Source organism: Taudactylus pleione, unplaced genomic scaffold (assembly GCF_031769625.1).
Source record: "Taudactylus pleione unplaced genomic scaffold, aTauple2 ptg000262l, whole genome shotgun sequence".
Taxonomy (NCBI): domain Eukaryota; kingdom Metazoa; phylum Chordata; class Amphibia; order Anura; family Myobatrachidae; genus Taudactylus; species Taudactylus pleione.
This window is the reverse complement of record NW_028284664.1, coordinates 5,335,523-5,351,992: the sequence shown is the minus strand read 5'-3', so window position 1 is coordinate 5,351,992 and position 16,470 is coordinate 5,335,523. Positions and strand designations below refer to the sequence as shown.

General features: G+C 34.7%; 14 non-coding genes across 14 annotated transcripts; all 14 read right to left on the bottom strand.

The window, feature by feature from the left end:
• Positions 1 to 269: 269 nt before the first annotated feature.
• Positions 270 to 376, bottom strand: LOC148514104 (U6 spliceosomal RNA). Its single transcript, XR_015880037.1, has one exon. It is a non-coding gene; the product is annotated as a U6 spliceosomal RNA (small nuclear RNA).
• A 1,536-nt stretch (positions 377 to 1,912) lies between these two features.
• Positions 1,913 to 2,019, bottom strand: LOC148514103 (U6 spliceosomal RNA). The gene has a single exon (XR_015880026.1). It is a non-coding gene; the product is annotated as a U6 spliceosomal RNA (small nuclear RNA).
• Positions 2,020 to 3,576: 1,557 nt separating this feature from the next.
• On the bottom strand, positions 3,577 to 3,683 carry LOC148514102 (U6 spliceosomal RNA). The gene has a single exon (XR_015880015.1). It is a non-coding gene; the product is annotated as a U6 spliceosomal RNA (small nuclear RNA).
• A 522-nt stretch (positions 3,684 to 4,205) lies between these two features.
• Positions 4,206 to 4,312, bottom strand: LOC148514101 (U6 spliceosomal RNA). Its single transcript, XR_015880004.1, has one exon. It is a non-coding gene; the product is annotated as a U6 spliceosomal RNA (small nuclear RNA).
• A 1,550-nt stretch (positions 4,313 to 5,862) lies between these two features.
• Positions 5,863 to 5,969, bottom strand: LOC148514100 (U6 spliceosomal RNA). The gene has a single exon (XR_015879993.1). It is a non-coding gene; the product is annotated as a U6 spliceosomal RNA (small nuclear RNA).
• A 522-nt stretch (positions 5,970 to 6,491) lies between these two features.
• LOC148514099 (U6 spliceosomal RNA) lies at positions 6,492 to 6,598 on the bottom strand. The gene has a single exon (XR_015879982.1). It is a non-coding gene; the product is annotated as a U6 spliceosomal RNA (small nuclear RNA).
• Positions 6,599 to 8,156: 1,558 nt separating this feature from the next.
• LOC148514098 (U6 spliceosomal RNA) lies at positions 8,157 to 8,263 on the bottom strand. The gene has a single exon (XR_015879971.1). It is a non-coding gene; the product is annotated as a U6 spliceosomal RNA (small nuclear RNA).
• Positions 8,264 to 8,785: 522 nt separating this feature from the next.
• Positions 8,786 to 8,892, bottom strand: LOC148514097 (U6 spliceosomal RNA). The gene has a single exon (XR_015879960.1). It is a non-coding gene; the product is annotated as a U6 spliceosomal RNA (small nuclear RNA).
• A 1,538-nt stretch (positions 8,893 to 10,430) lies between these two features.
• On the bottom strand, positions 10,431 to 10,537 carry LOC148514096 (U6 spliceosomal RNA). The gene has a single exon (XR_015879948.1). It is a non-coding gene; the product is annotated as a U6 spliceosomal RNA (small nuclear RNA).
• Positions 10,538 to 11,059: 522 nt separating this feature from the next.
• LOC148514095 (U6 spliceosomal RNA) lies at positions 11,060 to 11,166 on the bottom strand. Its single transcript, XR_015879937.1, has one exon. It is a non-coding gene; the product is annotated as a U6 spliceosomal RNA (small nuclear RNA).
• Positions 11,167 to 12,706: 1,540 nt separating this feature from the next.
• LOC148514094 (U6 spliceosomal RNA) lies at positions 12,707 to 12,813 on the bottom strand. Its single transcript, XR_015879926.1, has one exon. It is a non-coding gene; the product is annotated as a U6 spliceosomal RNA (small nuclear RNA).
• A 522-nt stretch (positions 12,814 to 13,335) lies between these two features.
• Positions 13,336 to 13,442, bottom strand: LOC148514093 (U6 spliceosomal RNA). The gene has a single exon (XR_015879915.1). It is a non-coding gene; the product is annotated as a U6 spliceosomal RNA (small nuclear RNA).
• A 1,559-nt stretch (positions 13,443 to 15,001) lies between these two features.
• On the bottom strand, positions 15,002 to 15,108 carry LOC148514092 (U6 spliceosomal RNA). Its single transcript, XR_015879904.1, has one exon. It is a non-coding gene; the product is annotated as a U6 spliceosomal RNA (small nuclear RNA).
• Positions 15,109 to 15,630: 522 nt separating this feature from the next.
• LOC148514091 (U6 spliceosomal RNA) lies at positions 15,631 to 15,737 on the bottom strand. The gene has a single exon (XR_015879568.1). It is a non-coding gene; the product is annotated as a U6 spliceosomal RNA (small nuclear RNA).
• Between the last annotated feature and the right edge of the window lie 733 nt (positions 15,738 to 16,470).

Below are 16,470 nucleotides of genomic sequence, written 5' to 3'. Positions count from 1 at the left end.
ATAGGCTGTACAAGATTAAAATTGCTCCTAAGTACAGAACAAGTGAAGTAGGAATGGAAAGTGGCAAAATTGTTTTCTAAGACTTAATAGAAGTACTGAGACAACCTGCACAATTTAGACAAGAATTGAATTTGAAAATGATATGTCATGTCGAACTGATTTTGTCATAAAAAAGTTGGTCGATTTGTTCTTTGCTTGCAAAATTTCTTGACTTTTTATCTGCAGGTATCTTAAGTGGAATCGAATTAATTTGTCCAGAGCTATATACCTAAAATATGGAACGCTTCACGAATTTGCGTGTCATCCTTGCGCAGGGGCCATGCTAATCTTCTCTGTATCGTTCCAATTTTAGTATATGTGCTGCCGAAGCAAGCACATTCCAAAAGCAAAGTCCTAAGAGTTATATACCCCACCATGTGCCTCAAGATTGATCTTAGGGAGAGTGAAAGTTGGAAGTTAAATTTAAATAGGGTTTTATAAACTGGAGAACATTAACAAGATAGAGCTGCTAACTGGCAAAAAAAATTCAATATCCCATTAAGGAATAGCCATCGATTTCCATACATACCACAGTGAAACAAATTATGAAAATTGGCATGTAGAGGTTCATTTCTTCAAAACCATAGACTGTACTAGGCTAAAATTGCTTCTTTGCATTCTTTGGCTAGGATGGCACTTGACAAAAATGGGTGCTCTTTGCCAGGCACCCCTGTGCATCTAAGCAGCCAGGTTTCCAGACATCAGCAAAATCTCCAGCCAAAAAAACATTTACTGCCCATTAAATAACCATTCTTTTTTATAACTTTATAGTTTATAGCATTTAGTTTAGGGAGACTAAAGAATTTTACTTCTAAATGTTTTTAGTTTATAATACTAATCATATGCTAATCACCATTTATGTAATCGGTTAATGTCAAATAAGTGGGCAAAAAGGTCAAAAATGACATAGTTTACACTTAAAATGTATTTGTTGCTAAACAAATTTGGATATATGCAAATTATGTAACTGCTAAACTTTAAGATTGTAAATTAAGTATTGTGTGCACTATCTTTTGGCTCAATTAACAATAAAAGTAAAAAATACAGATGAAAAGCATATGGTAAGTATTGTAAATTAATAATATATATATATTTTGAAGCCACAACATGGTCTCCCTAATTGTATTGGTATATGATTTAAACTAGCCCTAACATTTTTTTTTTATTTTTTTTTGTACATTCTGTTAGAGGTGCTTATGTGTTGTGAATGGCTCCTTGGTTTGACATCTAATACATTATGTGTTCAGCTCTTATTTTTGTGGCACAGAGTTAAAAAAAGAATTTTTAGAAGTCTAGTATATCCATGGGTGCTTGGGGAGTTTCTTGATGGAACATTATGTGTAGGGGGAGAAGCTAGGCATTTGTTCTTTGTGGAAAGGGTCTTAAATCTCATGCATTAAGCAAATTAGGTGATTGCAGCATGCACCATGGGCTTCAATAATTATATAATAGCAGATTTGATTTGCTGGAGATTGTGGTTTTGTACTGTACAATTGTCTAGAGTTATGAATAGTTATTGGATAAAGAAAGATACATTTTTCCATTGTACCAAGCAGAACCTATTGGGTGCAGCAGTGCATATTCATGCCTTCAGACCTGGAGTGACTTGGAGGGGGCACCTGTCCCTTACGTTTCCGCTTCGACCAATAGATACACCCCTGCAAGTTCAATAAGAATTGAAGGTGGCTAAATAATTTTCTAAGTTTAAATATAACTGAGGCAGTCTGCACAATTCACACAATGATAAGTCATGTCTAACTGATGACATCATACAAGAGTTGGTCGATTTGTTCTTTGCTTGCAAAACTTCTTACCTTTTTATCTGCAGGTATCATTAAGTGGAAAAGAATTAATTTGTCCAGAGCTATATACCTAAAATATGGAACGCTTCACGAATTTGCGTGTCATCCTTGCGCAGGGGCCATGCTAATCTTCTCTGTATCGTTCCAATTTTAGTATATGTGCTGCCGAAGCAAGCACATTCCAAAAGCAAAGTCCTAAGAGTTATATACCCCACCATGTGCCTCAAGATTGATCTTAGGGAGAGTGAAAGTTGGAAGTTAAATTTAAATAGGGTTTTATAAATTGGAGAACATTAACAAGATAGAGCTGCTAACTGGCAAAAAAATTCAATATCCCATTAAGGAATAGCCATCGATTTCCATACATACCACAGTGAAACAAATTATGAAAATTGGCATGTAGAGGTTCATTTCTTCAAAACCATAGACTGTACTAGGCTAAAATTGCTTCTTTGCATTCTTTGGCTAGGATGGCACTTGACAAAAATGGGTGCTCTTTGCCAGGCACCCCTGTGCATCTAAGCAGCCAGGTTTCCAGACATCAGCAAAATCTCCAGCCAAAAAAACATTTACTGCCCATTAAATAACCATTCTTTTTTATAACTTTATAGTTTATAGCATTTAGTTTAGGGAGACTAAAGAATTTTACTTCTAAATGTTTTTAGTTTATAATACTAATCATATGCTAATCACCATTTATGTAATCGGTTAATGTCAAATAAGTGGGCAAAAAGGTCAAAAATGACATAGTTTACACTTAAAATGTATTTGTTGCTAAACAAATTTGGATATATGCAAATTATGTAACTGCTAAACTTTAAGATTGTAAATTAAGTATTGTGTGCACTATCTTTTGGCTCAATTAACAATAAAAGTAAAAAATACAGATGAAAAGCATATGGTAAGTATTGTAAATTAATAATATATATATATTTTGAAGCCACAACATGGTCTCCCTAATTGTATTGGTATATGATTTAAACTAGCCCTAACATTTTTTTTTTTTTTTTTTTTTTTTTTTTTTTTTTTTTTTTTTGTACATTCTGTTAGAGGTGCTTATGTTTTGTGAATGGCTCCTTGGTTTGACATCTAATACATTATGTGTTCAGCTCTTATTTTTGTGGCACAGAGTTAAAAAAAGAATTTTTAGAAGTCTAGTATATCCATGGGTGCTTGGGGAGTTTCTTGATGGAACATTATGTGTAGGGGGAGAAGCTAGGCATTTGTTCTTTGTGGAAAGGGTCTTAAATCTCATGCATTAAGCAAATTAGGTGATTGCAGCATGCACCATGGGCTTCAATAATTATATAATAGCAGATTTGATTTGCTGGAGATTGTGGTTTTGTACTGTACAATTGTCTAGAGTTATGAATAGTTATTGGATAAAGAAAGATACATTTTTCCATTGTACCAAGCAGAACCTATTGGGTGCAGCAGTGCATATTCATGCCTTCAGACCTGGAGTGACTTGGAGGGGGCACCTGTCCCTTACGTTTCCGCTTCGACCAATAGATACACCCCTGCAAGTTCAATAAGAATTGAAGGTGGCTAAATAATTTTCTAAGTTTAAATATAACTGAGGCAGTCTGCACAATTCACACAATGATAAGTCATGTCTAACTGATGACATCATACAAGAGTTGGTCGATTTGTTCTTTGCTTGCAAAACTTCTTACCTTTTTATCTGCAGGTATCATTAAGTGGAAAAGAATTAATTTGTCCAGAGCTATATACCTAAAATATGGAACGCTTCACGAATTTGCGTGTCATCCTTGCGCAGGGGCCATGCTAATCTTCTCTGTATCGTTCCAATTTTAGTATATGTGCTGCCGAAGCAAGCACATTCCAAAAGCAAAGTCCTAAGATATATATACCCCACCATGTGCCTCAAGATTGATCTTAGGGAGAGTAAAAGATGGAAGTTAAATTCAGATGGGGTTTCAAAGACTGGAGAACACTTTACAATAAACAAGATAGAGCTACTTACTGGCAAAAAATTCAATATCCCATTAAGGAAAGGCCACCAATTTCTATACGTACCACAGTCAAATAAATTATGCAAATTAGCATGTGGAGGTTCATTTCTTTTGGAACCATAGGCTGTACAAGATTAAAATTGCTCCTAAGTACAGAACAAGTGAAGTAGGAATGGAAAGTGGCAAAATTGTTTTCTAAGACTTAATAGAAGTACTGAGACAACCTGCACAATTTAGACAAGAATTGAATTTGAAAATGATATGTCATGTCGAACTGATTTTGTCATAAAAAAGTTGGTCGATTTGTTCTTTGCTTGCAAAATTTCTTGACTTTTTATCTGCAGGTATCTTAAGTGGAATCGAATTAATTTGTCCAGAGCTATATACCTAAAATATGGAACGCTTCACGAATTTGCGTGTCATCCTTGCGCAGGGGCCATGCTAATCTTCTCTGTATCGTTCCAATTTTAGTATATGTGCTGCCGAAGCAAGCACATTCCAAAAGCAAAGTCCTAAGAGTTATATACCCCACCATGTGCCTCAAGATTGATCTTAGGGAGAGTGAAAGTTGGAAGTTAAATTTAAATAGGGTTTTATAAACTGGAGAACATTAACAAGATAGAGCTGCTAACTGGCAAAAAAAATTCAATATCCCATTAAGGAATAGCCATCGATTTCCATACATACCACAGTGAAACAAATTATGAAAATTGGCATGTAGAGGTTCATTTCTTCAAAACCATAGACTGTACTAGGCTAAAATTGCTTCTTTGCATTCTTTGGCTAGGATGGCACTTGACAAAAATGGGTGCTCTTTGCCAGGCACCCCTGTGCATCTAAGCAGCCAGGTTTCCAGACATCAGCAAAATCTCCAGCCAAAAAAACATTTACTGCCCATTAAATAACCATTCTTTTTTATAACTTTATAGTTTATAGCATTTAGTTTAGGGAGACTAAAGAATTTTACTTCTAAATGTTTTTAGTTTATAATACTAATCATATGCTAATCACCATTTATGTAATCGGTTAATGTCAAATAAGTGGGCAAAAAGGTCAAAAATGACATAGTTTACACTTAAAATGTATTTGTTGCTAAACAAATTTGGATATATGCAAATTATGTAACTGCTAAACTTTAAGATTGTAAATTAAGTATTGTGTGCACTATCTTTTGGCTCAATTAACAATAAAAGTAAAAAATACAGATGAAAAGCATATGGTAAGTATTGTAAATTAATAATATATATATATTTTGAAGCCACAACATGGTCTCCCTAATTGTATTGGTATATGATTTAAACTAGCCCTAACATTTTTTTTTTTTTTTTTTTTTTTTTTTTTTTTTTGTACATTCTGTTAGAGGTGCTTATGTGTTGTGAATGGCTCCTTGGTTTGACATCTAATACATTATGTGTTCAGCTCTTATTTTTGTGGCACAAAGTTAAAAAAAGAATTTTTAGAAGTCTAGTATATCCATGGGTGCTTGGGGAGTTTCTTGATGGAACATTATGTGTAGGGGGAGAAGCTAGGCATTTGTTCTTTGTGGAAAGGGTCTTAAATCTCATGCATTAAGCAAATTAGGTGATTGCAGCATGCACCATGGGCTTCAATAATTATATAATAGCAGATTTGATTTGCTGGAGATTGTGGTTTTGTACTGTACAATTGTCTAGAGTTATGAATAGTTATTGGATAAAGAAAGATACATTTTTCCATTGTACCAAGCAGAACCTATTGGGTGCAGCAGTGCATATTCATGCCTTCAGACCTGGAGTGACTTGGAGGGGGCACCTGTCCCTTACGTTTCCGCTTCGACCAATAGATACACCCCTGCAAGTTCAATAAGAATTGAAGGTGGCTAAATAATTTTCTAAGTTTAAATATAACTGAGGCAGTCTGCACAATTCACACAATGATAAGTCATGTCTAACTGATGACATCATACAAGAGTTGGTCGATTTGTTCTTTGCTTGCAAAACTTCTTACCTTTTTATCTGCAGGTATCATTAAGTGGAAAAGAATTAATTTGTCCAGAGCTATATACCTAAAATATGGAACGCTTCACGAATTTGCGTGTCATCCTTGCGCAGGGGCCATGCTAATCTTCTCTGTATCGTTCCAATTTTAGTATATGTGCTGCCGAAGCAAGCACATTCCAAAAGCAAAGTCCTAAGATATATATACCCCACCATGTGCCTCAAGATTGATCTTAGGGAGAGTAAAAGATGGAAGTTAAATTCAGATGGGGTTTCAAAGACTGGAGAACACTTTACAATAAACAAGATAGAGCTACTTACTGGCAAAAAATTCAATATCCCATTAAGGAAAGGCCACCAATTTCTATACGTACCACAGTCAAATAAATTATGCAAATTAGCATGTGGAGGTTCATTTCTTTTGGAACCATAGGCTGTACAAGATTAAAATTGCTCCTAAGTACAGAACAAGTGAAGTAGGAATGGAAAGTGGCAAAATTGTTTTCTAAGACTTAATAGAAGTACTGAGACAACCTGCACAATTTAGACAAGAATTGAATTTGAAAATGATATGTCATGTCGAACTGATTTTGTCATAAAAAAGTTGGTCGATTTGTTCTTTGCTTGCAAAATTTCTTGACTTTTTATCTGCAGGTATCTTAAGTGGAATCGAATTAATTTGTCCAGAGCTATATACCTAAAATATGGAACGCTTCACGAATTTGCGTGTCATCCTTGCGCAGGGGCCATGCTAATCTTCTCTGTATCGTTCCAATTTTAGTATATGTGCTGCCGAAGCAAGCACATTCCAAAAGCAAAGTCCTAAGAGTTATATACCCCACCATGTGCCTCAAGATTGATCTTAGGGAGAGTGAAAGTTGGAAGTTAAATTTAAATAGGGTTTTATAAACTGGAGAACATTAACAAGATAGAGCTGCTAACTGGCAAAAAAAATTCAATATCCCATTAAGGAATAGCCATCGATTTCCATACATACCACAGTGAAACAAATTATGAAAATTGGCATGTAGAGGTTCATTTCTTCAAAACCATAGACTGTACTAGGCTAAAATTGCTTCTTTGCATTCTTTGGCTAGGATGGCACTTGACAAAAATGGGTGCTCTTTGCCAGACACCCCTGTGCATCTAAGCAGCCAGGTTTCCAGACATCAGCAAAATCTCCAGCCAAAAAAACATTTACTGCCCATTAAATAACCATTCTTTTTTATAACTTTATAGTTTATAGCATTTAGTTTAGGGAGACTAAAGAATTTTACTTCTAAATGTTTTTAGTTTATAATACTAATCATATGCTAATCACCATTTATGTAATCGGTTAATGTCAAATAAGTGGGCAAAAAGGTCAAAAATGACATAGTTTACACTTAAAATGTATTTGTTGCTAAACAAATTTGGATATATGCAAATTATGTAACTGCTAAACTTTAAGATTGTAAATTAAGTATTGTGTGCACTATCTTTTGGCTCAATTAACAATAAAAGTAAAAAATACAGATGAAAAGCATATGGTAAGTATTGTAAATTAATAATATATATATATTTTGAAGCCACAACATGGTCTCCCTAATTGTATTGGTATATGATTTAAACTAGCCCTAACATTTTTTTTTTTTTTTTTTTTTTTTTTTTTTTTTTTTTTTTTTGTACATTCTGTTAGAGGTGCTTATGTGTTGTGAATGGCTCCTTGGTTTGACATCTAATACATTATGTGTTCAGCTCTTATTTTTGTGGCACAAAGTTAAAAAAAGAATTTTTAGAAGTCTAGTATATCCATGGGTGCTTGGGGAGTTTCTTGATGGAACATTATGTGTAGGGGGAGAAGCTAGGCATTTGTTCTTTGTGGAAAGGGTCTTAAATCTCATGCATTAAGCAAATTAGGTGATTGCAGCATGCACCATGGGCTTCAATAATTATATAATAGCAGATTTGATTTGCTGGAGATTGTGGTTTTGTACTGTACAATTGTCTAGAGTTATGAATAGTTATTGGATAAAGAAAGATACATTTTTCCATTGTACCAAGCAGAACCTATTGGGTGCAGCAGTGCATATTCATGCCTTCAGACCTGGAGTGACTTGGAGGGGGCACCTGTCCCTTACGTTTCCGCTTCGACCAATAGATACACCCCTGCAAGTTCAATAAGAATTGAAGGTGGCTAAATAATTTTCTAAGTTTAAATATAACTGAGGCAGTCTGCACAATTCACACAATGATAAGTCATGTCTAACTGATGACATCATACAAGAGTTGGTCGATTTGTTCTTTGCTTGCAAAACTTCTTACCTTTTTATCTGCAGGTATCATTAAGTGGAAAAGAATTAATTTGTCCAGAGCTATATACCTAAAATATGGAACGCTTCACGAATTTGCGTGTCATCCTTGCGCAGGGGCCATGCTAATCTTCTCTGTATCGTTCCAATTTTAGTATATGTGCTGCCGAAGCAAGCACATTCCAAAAGCAAAGTCCTAAGATATATATACCCCACCATGTGCCTCAAGATTGATCTTAGGGAGAGTAAAAGATGGAAGTTAAATTCAGATGGGGTTTCAAAGACTGGAGAACACTTTACAATAAACAAGATAGAGCTACTTACTGGCAAAAAATTCAATATCCCATTAAGGAAAGGCCACCAATTTCTATACGTACCACAGTCAAATAAATTATGCAAATTAGCATGTGGAGGTTCATTTCTTTTGGAACCATAGGCTGTACAAGATTAAAATTGCTCCTAAGTACAGAACAAGTGAAGTAGGAATGGAAAGTGGCAAAATTGTTTTCTAAGACTTAATAGAAGTACTGAGACAACCTGCACAATTTAGACAAGAATTGAATTTGAAAATGATATGTCATGTCGAACTGATTTTGTCATAAAAAAGTTGGTCGATTTGTTCTTTGCTTGCAAAATTTCTTGACTTTTTATCTGCAGGTATCTTAAGTGGAATCGAATTAATTTGTCCAGAGCTATATACCTAAAATATGGAACGCTTCACGAATTTGCGTGTCATCCTTGCGCAGGGGCCATGCTAATCTTCTCTGTATCGTTCCAATTTTAGTATATGTGCTGCCGAAGCAAGCACATTCCAAAAGCAAAGTCCTAAGAGTTATATACCCCACCATGTGCCTCAAGATTGATCTTAGGGAGAGTGAAAGTTGGAAGTTAAATTTAAATAGGGTTTTATAAACTGGAGAACATTAACAAGATAGAGCTGCTAACTGGCAAAAAAAATTCAATATCCCATTAAGGAATAGCCATCGATTTCCATACATACCACAGTGAAACAAATTATGAAAATTGGCATGTAGAGGTTCATTTCTTCAAAACCATAGACTGTACTAGGCTAAAATTGCTTCTTTGCATTCTTTGGCTAGGATGGCACTTGACAAAAATGGGTGCTCTTTGCCAGACACCCCTGTGCATCTAAGCAGCCAGGTTTCCAGACATCAGCAAAATCTCCAGCCAAAAAAACATTTACTGCCCATTAAATAACCATTCTTTTTTATAACTTTATAGTTTATAGCATTTAGTTTAGGGAGACTAAAGAATTTTACTTCTAAATGTTTTTAGTTTATAATACTAATCATATGCTAATCACCATTTATGTAATCGGTTAATGTCAAATAAGTGGGCAAAAAGGTCAAAAATGACATAGTTTACACTTAAAATGTATTTGTTGCTAAACAAATTTGGATATATGCAAATTATGTAACTGCTAAACTTTAAGATTGTACATTAAGTATTGTGTGCACTATCTTTTGGCTCAATTAACAATAAAAGTAAAAAATACAGATGAAAAGCATATGGTAAGTATTGTAAATTAATAATATATATATATTTTGAAGCCACAACATGGTCTCCCTAATTGTATTGGTATATGATTTAAACTAGCCATAAAATTTTTTTTTTTTTTTTTTTTTTGTACATTCTGTTAGAGGTGCTTATGTGTTGTGAATGGCTCCTTGGTTTGACATCTAATACATTATGTGTTCAGCTCTTATTTTTGTGGCACAAAGTTAAAAAAAGAATTTTTAGAAGTCTAGTATATCCATGGGTGCTTGGGGAGTTTCTTGATGGAACATTATGTGTAGGGGGAGAAGCTAGGCATTTGTTCTTTGTGGAAAGGGTCTTAAATCTCATGCATTAAGCAAATTAGGTGATTGCAGCATGCACCATGGGCTTCAATAATTATATAATAGCAGATTTGATTTGCTGGAGATTGTGGTTTTGTACTGTACAATTGTCTAGAGTTATGAATAGTTATTGGATAAAGAAAGATACATTTTTCCATTGTACCAAGCAGAACCTATTGGGTGCAGCAGTGCATATTCATGCCTTCAGACCTGGAGTGACTTGGAGGGGGCACCTGTCCCTTACGTTTCCGCTTCGACCAATAGATACACCCCTGCAAGTTCAATAAGAATTGAAGGTGGCTAAATAATTTTCTAAGTTTAAATATAACTGAGGCAGTCTGCACAATTCACACAATGATAAGTCATGTCTAACTGATGACATCATACAAGAGTTGGTCGATTTGTTCTTTGCTTGCAAAACTTCTTACCTTTTTATCTGCAGGTATCATTAAGTGGAAAAGAATTAATTTGTCCAGAGCTATATACCTAAAATATGGAACGCTTCACGAATTTGCGTGTCATCCTTGCGCAGGGGCCATGCTAATCTTCTCTGTATCGTTCCAATTTTAGTATATGTGCTGCCGAAGCAAGCACATTCCAAAAGCAAAGTCCTAAGATATATATACCCCACCATGTGCCTCAAGATTGATCTTAGGGAGAGTAAAAGATGGAAGTTAAATTCAGATGGGGTTTCAAAGACTGGAGAACACTTTACAATAAACAAGATAGAGCTACTTACTGGCAAAAAATTCAATATCCCATTAAGGAAAGGCCACCAATTTCTATACGTACCACAGTCAAATAAATTATGCAAATTAGCATGTGGAGGTTCATTTCTTTTGGAACCATAGGCTGTACAAGATTAAAATTGCTCCTAAGTACAGAACAAGTGAAGTAGGAATGGAAAGTGGCAAAATTGTTTTCTAAGACTTAATAGAAGTACTGAGACAACCTGCACAATTTAGACAAGAATTGAATTTGAAAATGATATGTCATGTCGAACTGATTTTGTCATAAAAAAGTTGGTCGATTTGTTCTTTGCTTGCAAAATTTCTTGACTTTTTATCTGCAGGTATCTTAAGTGGAATCGAATTAATTTGTCCAGAGCTATATACCTAAAATATGGAACGCTTCACGAATTTGCGTGTCATCCTTGCGCAGGGGCCATGCTAATCTTCTCTGTATCGTTCCAATTTTAGTATATGTGCTGCCGAAGCAAGCACATTCCAAAAGCAAAGTCCTAAGAGTTATATACCCCACCATGTGCCTCAAGATTGATCTTAGGGAGAGTGAAAGTTGGAAGTTAAATTTAAATAGGGTTTTATAAACTGGAGAACATTAACAAGATAGAGCTGCTAACTGGCAAAAAAAATTCAATATCCCATTAAGGAATAGCCATCGATTTCCATACATACCACAGTGAAACAAATTATGAAAATTGGCATGTAGAGGTTCATTTCTTCAAAACCATAGACTGTACTAGGCTAAAATTGCTTCTTTGCATTCTTTGGCTAGGATGGCACTTGACAAAAATGGGTGCTCTTTGCCAGACACCCCTGTGCATCTAAGCAGCCAGGTTTCCAGACATCAGCAAAATCTCCAGCCAAAAAAACATTTACTGCCCATTAAATAACCATTCTTTTTTATAACTTTATAGTTTATAGCATTTAGTTTAGGGAGACTAAAGAATTTTACTTCTAAATGTTTTTAGTTTATAATACTAATCATATGCTAATCACCATTTATGTAATCGGTTAATGTCAAATAAGTGGGCAAAAAGGTCAAAAATGACATAGTTTACACTTAAAATGTATTTGTTGCTAAACAAATTTGGATATATGCAAATTATGTAACTGCTAAACTTTAAGATTGTACATTAAGTATTGTGTGCACTATCTTTTGGCTCAATTAACAATAAAAGTAAAAAATACAGATGAAAAGCATATGGTAAGTATTGTAAATTAATAATATATATATATTTTGAAGCCACAACATGGTCTCCCTAATTGTATTGGTATATGATTTAAACTAGCCATAAAATTTTTTTTTTTTTTTTTTTTTTTTGTACATTCTGTTAGAGGTGCTTATGTGTTGTGAATGGCTCCTTGGTTTGACATCTAATACATTATGTGTTCAGCTCTTATTTTTGTGGCACAAAGTTAAAAAAAGAATTTTTAGAAGTCTAGTATATCCATGGGTGCTTGGGGAGTTTCTTGATGGAACATTATGTGTAGGGGGAGAAGCTAGGCATTTGTTCTTTGTGGAAAGGGTCTTAAATCTCATGCATTAAGCAAATTAGGTGATTGCAGCATGCACCATGGGCTTCAATAATTATATAATAGCAGATTTGATTTGCTGGAGATTGTGGTTTTGTACTGTACAATTGTCTAGAGTTATGAATAGTTATTGGATAAAGAAAGATACATTTTTCCATTGTACCAAGCAGAACCTATTGGGTGCAGCAGTGCATATTCATGCCTTCAGACCTGGAGTGACTTGGAGGGGGCACCTGTCCCTTACGTTTCCGCTTCGACCAATAGATACACCCCTGCAAGTTCAATAAGAATTGAAGGTGGCTAAATAATTTTCTAAGTTTAAATATAACTGAGGCAGTCTGCACAATTCACACAATGATAAGTCATGTCTAACTGATGACATCATACAAGAGTTGGTCGATTTGTTCTTTGCTTGCAAAACTTCTTACCTTTTTATCTGCAGGTATCATTAAGTGGAAAAGAATTAATTTGTCCAGAGCTATATACCTAAAATATGGAACGCTTCACGAATTTGCGTGTCATCCTTGCGCAGGGGCCATGCTAATCTTCTCTGTATCGTTCCAATTTTAGTATATGTGCTGCCGAAGCAAGCACATTCCAAAAGCAAAGTCCTAAGATATATATACCCCACCATGTGCCTCAAGATTGATCTTAGGGAGAGTAAAAGATGGAAGTTAAATTCAGATGGGGTTTCAAAGACTGGAGAACACTTTACAATAAACAAGATAGAGCTACTTACTGGCAAAAAATTCAATATCCCATTAAGGAAAGGCCACCAATTTCTATACGTACCACAGTCAAATAAATTATGCAAATTAGCATGTGGAGGTTCATTTCTTTTGGAACCATAGGCTGTACAAGATTAAAATTGCTCCTAAGTACAGAACAAGTGAAGTAGGAATGGAAAGTGGCAAAATAGTTTTCTAAGACTTAATAGAAGTACTGAGACAACCTGCACAATTTAGACAAGAATTGAATTTGAAAATGATATGTCATGTCGAACTGATTTTGTCATAAAAAAGTTGGTCGATTTGTTCTTTGCTTGCAAAATTTCTTGACTTTTTATCTGCAGGTATCTTAAGTGGAATCGAATTAATTTGTCCAGAGCTATATACCTAAAATATGGAACGCTTCACGAATTTGCGTGTCATCCTTGCGCAGGGGCCATGCTAATCTTCTCTGTATCGTTCCAATTTTAGTATATGTGCTGCCGAAGCAAGCACATTCCAAAAGCAAAGTCCTAAGAGTTATATACCCCACCATGTGCCTCAAGATTGATCTTAGGGAGAGTGAAAGTTGGAAGTTAAATTTAAATAGGGTTTTATAAACTGGAGAACATTAACAAGATAGAGCTGCTAACTGGCAAAAAAAATTCAATATCCCATTAAGGAATAGCCATCGATTTCCATACATACCACAGTGAAACAAATTATGAAAATTGGCATGTAGAGGTTCATTTCTTCAAAACCATAGACTGTACTAGGCTAAAATTGCTTCTTTGCATTCTTTGGCTAGGATGGCACTTGACAAAAATGGGTGCTCTTTGCCAGGCACCCCTGTGCATCTAAGCAGCCAGGTTTCCAGACATCAGCAAAATCTCCAGCCAAAAAAACATTTACTGCCCATTAAATAACCATTCTTTTTTATAACTTTATAGTTTATAGCATTTAGTTTAGGGAGACTAAAGAATTTTACTTCTAAATGTTTTTAGTTTATAATACTAATCATATGCTAATCACCATTTATGTAATCGGTTAATGTCAAATAAGTGGGCAAAAAGGTCAAAAATGACATAGTTTACACTTAAAATGTATTTGTTGCTAAACAAATTTGGATATATGCAAATTATGTAACTGCTAAACTTTAAGATTGTAAATTAAGTATTGTGTGCACTATCTTTTGGCTCAATTAACAATAAAAGTAAAAAATACAGATGAAAAGCATATGGTAAGTATTGTAAATTAATAATATATATATATTTTGAAGCCACAACATGGTCTCCCTAATTGTATTGGTATATGATTTAAACTAGCCATAAAATTATTTTTTTTTTTTTTTTTTTTTTTTTATTTTTTTTTTTTTTGTACATTCTGTTAGAGGTGCTTATGTGTTGTGAATGGCTCCTTGGTTTGACATCTAATACATTATGTGTTCAGCTCTTATTTTTGTGGCACAAAGTTAAAAAAAGAATTTTTAGAAGTCTAGTATATCCATGGGTGCTTGGGGAGTTTCTTGATGGAACATTATGTGTAGGGGGAGAAGCTAGGCATTTGTTCTTTGTGGAAAGGGTCTTAAATCTCATGCATTAAGCAAATTAGGTGATTGCAGCATGCACCATGGGCTTCAATAATTATATAATAGCAGATTTGATTTGCTGGAGATTGTGGTTTTGTACTGTACAATTGTCTAGAGTTATGAATAGTTATTGGATAAAGAAAGATACATTTTTCCATTGTACCAAGCAGAACCTATTGGGTGCAGCAGTGCATATTCATGCCTTCAGACCTGGAGTGACTTGGAGGGGGCACCTGTCCCTTACGTTTCCGCTTCGACCAATAGATACACCCCTGCAAGTTCAATAAGAATTGAAGGTGGCTAAATAATTTTCTAAGTTTAAATATAACTGAGGCAGTCTGCACAATTCACACAATGATAAGTCATGTCTAACTGATGACATCATACAAGAGTTGGTCGATTTGTTCTTTGCTTGCAAAACTTCTTACCTTTTTATCTGCAGGTATCATTAAGTGGAAAAGAATTAATTTGTCCAGAGCTATATACCTAAAATATGGAACGCTTCACGAATTTGCGTGTCATCCTTGCGCAGGGGCCATGCTAATCTTCTCTGTATCGTTCCAATTTTAGTATATGTGCTGCCGAAGCAAGCACATTCCAAAAGCAAAGTCCTAAGATATATATACCCCACCATGTGCCTCAAGATTGATCTTAGGGAGAGTAAAAGATGGAAGTTAAATTCAGATGGGGTTTCAAAGACTGGAGAACACTTTACAATAAACAAGATAGAGCTACTTACTGGCAAAAAATTCAATATCCCATTAAGGAAAGGCCACCAATTTCTATACGTACCACAGTCAAATAAATTATGCAAATTAGCATGTGGAGGTTCATTTCTTTTGGAACCATAGGCTGTACAAGATTAAAATTGCTCCTAAGTACAGAACAAGTGAAGTAGGAATGGAAAGTGGCAAAATAGTTTTCTAAGACTTAATAGAAGTACTGAGACAACCTGCACAATTTAGACAAGAATTGAATTTGAAAATGATATGTCATGTCGAACTGATTTTGTCATAAAAAAGTTGGTCGATTTGTTCTTTGCTTGCAAAATTTCTTGACTTTTTATCTGCAGGTATCTTAAGTGGAATCGAATTAATTTGTCCAGAGCTATATACCTAAAATATGGAACGCTTCACGAATTTGCGTGTCATCCTTGCGCAGGGGCCATGCTAATCTTCTCTGTATCATTCCAATTTTAGTATATGTGCTGCCGAAGCAAGCACATTCCAAAAGCAAAGTCCTAAGAGTTATATACCCCACCATGTGCCTCAAGATTGATCTTAGGGAGAGTGAAAGTTGGAAGTTAAATTTAAATAGGGTTTTATAAACTGGAGAACATTAACAAGATAGAGCTGCTAACTGGCAAAAAAATTCAATATCCCATTAAGGAATAGCCATCGATTTCCATACATACCACAGTGAAACAAATTATGAAAATTGGCATGTAGAGGTTCATTTCTTCAAAACCATAGACTGTACTAGGCTAAAATTGCTTCTTTGCATTCTTTGGCTAGGATGGCACTTGACAAAAATGGGTGCTCTTTGCCAGGCACCCCTGTGCATCTAAGCAGCCAGGTTTCCAGACATCAGCAAAATCTCCAGCCAAAAAAACATTTACTGCCCATTAAATAACCATTCTTTTTTATAACTTTATAGTTTATAGCATTTAGTTTAGGGAGACTAAAGAATTTTACTTCTAAATGTTTTTAGTTTATAATACTAATCATATGCTAATCACCATTTATGTAATCGGTTAATGTCAAATAAGTGGGCAAAAAGGTCAAAAATGACATAGTTTACACTTAAAATGTATTTGTTGCTAAACAAATTTGGATATATGCAAATTATGTAACTGCTAAACTTTAAGATTGTAAATTAAGTATTGTGTGCACTATCTTTTGGCTCAATTAACAATAAAAGTAAAAAATACAGATGAAAAGCATATGGTAAGTATTG